This window comes from Triticum aestivum, chromosome 5B, assembly GCF_018294505.1.
Source record: "Triticum aestivum cultivar Chinese Spring chromosome 5B, IWGSC CS RefSeq v2.1, whole genome shotgun sequence".
Taxonomy (NCBI): domain Eukaryota; kingdom Viridiplantae; phylum Streptophyta; class Magnoliopsida; order Poales; family Poaceae; genus Triticum; species Triticum aestivum.
In genome coordinates, this window is record NC_057807.1 from 6,541,839 (window position 1) to 6,546,391 (window position 4,553).

The following is a 4,553-nucleotide window of genomic DNA, read 5'->3' on the forward strand; positions in this document are numbered from 1 at the left end:
GAGATCCTCCTTGGGATCTCCTTTACTATAGTTAATGGGGACGGGATTCAATTCTGATTAGACCCATGGATGGGTACCGAGACCCTTAGGGTCGGATTCCCTGCCCTTTTCTCTATATGCACGGAGCAGTCTATCCTAGTTTCCGCGGCGTCACAATCGAGACAGTGGGATATCCGGTTCCGCTGGACGTTTGGGTAGGTGGAGCATGCCGAATAGACTAGACTGTTGGAGGCCTTGCCGCTAGGTGGCACATGAACGAAGAAGTGTCTGGAAAGCAAAAAAGATGGGGAAATTATTAGAGATTTGGAGCATTTCAGGAAGCAATACGCCATGGTTCTTGTACATCTGAGAGATTCAAATGGTCATGTAATTAATTTCTCAGCTCTACGTGTTACTTGCAATGGTTCCATTCGTGAATTCTATGTACTTACAATATTCAACAATATGTTTCATACTCAGGTGGCTTCAGCCCTGCTTTGTCTGCGACAACGGAACACATTTCATGGGTAGCCAACGCAGTCATATCCTAATAAATCCACGGAAAATGGTGGAGCTTTTAACAGAACACCAGACCCATTTAGTAACCTTTTTGGTTATATTAATCCGGAGTCTGGATCCCAAGTAATGGAAATTATTGAGACTTCAAGGTCCAAAGCTAAAACGATGGTTGATGTCGCTGTTCAGGTTAGACAGTCACACTTGTATTTCTGTCAGTTTCATGTTATGCCACCCAGTTCAGGAGTCCTTGATGTTCTGAATATTACATATTCAGGCCTTTATATATTCAGTCCAGGAGTCTGCTTTACCCGCATAGTTAGTTATGTTTAGTCACTAGTAGAAAAAGGACCTTATGTGAGACACATTAGTCCGGTTCGATTTTGGTCCGGTACTAATGGTATCATTAGTACCGGTTCGAACGGCTATGCATTAGTGCCGGTTCGTGTTGAACCTTTAGTACCGGTTCGTGCCACGAACCGGTACTAAAGGGGTGGTGGCAGGCTGGTGTTAGACCGGGGCCCCACGAGCCCCTTTAGTCCCGGTTTGTGGCACAAACCGGTATTAAAGGGCCAATCTTTAGTACCGGTTCGTGCCACGAACCGGCACTAAAGGGGTCTAACCTATAGTCCCGGTTGCAGACACAAACCGGGACTATAGGGCAATTTTCAAACTTGAAAAAATCATAACTAAATCATCCTAATTCAGAAAAATACATATAATATATCAAAATTTGCAGAACAAGTTTTCCGTTTTGACAATTTTTTAAAATCACAAAATTCCAAAGGGAAAGTAGAGTTTTTGGGCGTTTTAGATGTTTTTAGGACGTTTTTAGCGTTTAGTGCTAGAGTTTAGATTTCAGAGTTTAGGGTTAGGTTTTATGGTTTAAACCCTTAGTTTTTACTGTTTAGCATAGAGTTTTCGACGTTTTAAGTCCCGGGTTTAGGGTTTAGTACAACTTTTGAAATGACAAAATTGTAAAAGGAAAAAAAGATATGCTCTAATTTATGTTTTTTTTGAATTTTGGTTAAATCTTGTCAAACCGGTCAAACAACTGATTCAAGAAATATAGAGTGTTACTAAATAATTACGCAATAATATTAGTGTTACTAAATAAGTATCTCAGTTTTTTGAATTTTGGTCAAATCTGGTCAAACTATGGTCAAACTACTTATTCAAGAAATATTAGTGTTACTACATAATTATTGTTTTTTAGAATAATAATTTCAAACTCAAACAGTGAAACGTGTGACTTCATGCTCAAGCTAAACTCCTGAGGGTTAATAGGATTCACATCTTACTATTATCAGAAAAACAACAAGTGCAGACTTGGAAACGAGGGAGAATAGAACCCAAAAGTTAAGCGTGCTCAGGCTGGAGTAGTGAGAGGGATGGGTGACCGGCTGGGAAGTTAGGCGATTTGGAATGAGTTATCCACACTTGAGCAGTTAAGAGAAGTGATTAGAGACTAAATCATCAAATAATTCAGAAAAATTAAAAATAAAAAAAATTATTTTTTTTCCAAAATTTTCAAAAAAAAACCTTTATTACCGGTTGGTAACACCAACCGGTACTAAAGGTCCTCCATACCAGGGCGCGAGCTCACGCCACGTGGTGGGCCTTTAGTGCCGGTTCGTGCCAAACCGGTACTAAAGGGGGGGGGGGGGTCTTTAGTCTCCACTCTTTAGTGCCGGTTGCAAAACCGACATTAAAGGCCCTTACGAACCAGTTTTAAAGCTCCGTTTTGTACTAGTGAGTGTTGGATACATGGAGCATTCAGCTTGTAGAGTTGTTCCATGTCCTATTTTATTATGTCTTTGCAATCTCTGAAGTATAATTCTGTGCTTTGTTTCAATTAATGTTCATGTTGCTATGCGCCTTTTTTTCTGTGTAACCAGGCAATGTGCAAAGTAAGCGAAGGAGAGAACGCTTTTGCCAAGATAGGGGAAGCACTAGACAATCTGAACCTCCGTGGCACCGGCTCTGGTTCTAGCATACTAGGCATAAGGCGGATACCACCCGATTCGGGGCAGGCGAATTCAGATAACTGCGCCGCTGGCCGTTTCGACCCTGCTGCAGCAACCAATAACATTTCCAGTCCAAGAGTATTGCCCAACGGCAGCGACTCCGAAGCCCAGTTCCCGTCGGAGCTGGTTTCGTCCTATGTAGCGACCATCCTTATGATACAGGTAAGTAATTCATTCATTCTCGAGAATTCTTGAGTCAGAATGTTTCCTGGCAATCTTACGAATTCTAACAAATTTAGGATAACGCTAATGCCCACACGTGTGGTGTGAGCCAAACTCGCCCACACGCCCTATAACACACAGACTGCGTCACGTCATCGCATGCATGCATGTGAGAATCTTTTTAGATTTTCAGTTTTTAAAATGTTATATCTTTTAAATGAAAAATCTAATTGAAGATCCGTTTTCACCATCAAATCCCTCGCGGCGAGATCTTTGAAACTAGATCTCGTATCAATATATTTCGACGAATTTTTTTGGGTTAAAAGTTGCCATGTCTATTGCACATGAATTGTCATGATGTTTACACTGAAGTTGCCATGATATGTTTCAGTTATTTTCTTCTATATTTAAAATTAAATTTTGACATATTATAAAATCGGGAATTAAGAAACTAGACTTGCCATGAACAATAAATTAAAATTGCCATGATACATGCACTTAAAATTGCGATGGTTCATACAAAAAATAGTTTTCATGGTCAAAGTATTGGAATTGCCATCATCAAAAAACTAAAATTGCCATGCTCTACAAACTAAAATTGCCACATGGCAACTTTAGTTTAAGCACTATGACAACTACAGTGTAAACATCATGACAACTTTTAGGCAAAAAATATTTTCGTCAAAACATATCAATATGGGGTCTAGTTTTGAAGATCTCGTCGAGACAGATTCAATGGTAAAAATAGATTTTTAATTTGATTTTTAATTAGAAGATAAAACATTTTTAAGCCAAAAATCAAAAAATTCCTGCTAGTGTCATCTGTTCATACGTGGCAAAATGAGTGGTGATGCAGGCGTGTGGACGATGTGCAAGATACCACACGTGTGAGCGTTAGTTTTTTCGCAAATTTAATGGGTTATCATTTGGATTCATCAGAACTGCACGGAGAAGCAGTATCACCCCGCAGAGGTGGCGCACATCCTCGACTTGGCGTTGTCGCGGCTGCAGCCGTGCAGCTCGCAGAACATGCCCATCTTCAGGGAGATCGAGATGTGCATGGGTATCATCAAGAACCAGATGCTGGCGCTGATACCCACCCCTAGTGGCTAGCGCTCATGTATGGCCGAACATTCTCTTCTTTTGTTATTTATATATACATATATGTAGGAAGAAAGAAACTTGACTATGGTATGTGGCTTGTATTCCAACAGCTTACAAGAGTCTGTATAAGGTGTACCTAACCTATCTTATTAGTTATTATTATACTATTATTGTCTACTCTCCCTTGATCTTTTTTCGAGCGTAAAGCTGTGGTAAAATATTAAAACCGACCAGTGGAAGGAAAGGGGCGCATGGCAACCTGAAAGAAGGTAAACGAAATATTTAAAAAAAAATCGCAAAACCAAGAAGCCTTGCTAGGTGAAACATTGTCAAAGGTCTTTGCATTCCTTGGTTCCAAATATCCGAAGCAGCAGTAGCAGCTAGGGGGTTGAAGAAGAAAGACATGCTAAATTTGGTTTTGTGCTGAATGAAACAACCAGAACTTAGGACATCCAGACCCTTAACACAATTTCCTCGCATCAAATGCATACACATAATATTATATATTTTTTAGCGAACAGCTAGGTATTTATTGATCGGTAATGATGTTTACAGGAGAAGCAACTGGGTCTGGCGTGTCAGCCAGCCAAACATGTCTCCCCACTGCCCGGGAAAGACCATACCTAGCTAATCTATGAGCTTCGAAGTTGCAAGCTGTAGGTTCAAACGAGAAAGAAACTGAATTAAAAATTACAGAAGTCTCTAATATTTCTCTAACTATATAAGATTTTTTTAGCAAAACTAACTATATTAGATGTAAACCAT

General features: G+C 39.9%; 1 pseudogene; it reads left to right on the top strand.

The window, feature by feature from the left end:
- The first annotated feature begins 251 nt into the window (after positions 1-251).
- LOC123115400 (protein ALWAYS EARLY 3-like) lies at positions 252-3,797 on the top strand (annotated as a pseudogene).
- The last annotated feature ends 756 nt before the right edge of the window (positions 3,798-4,553 follow it).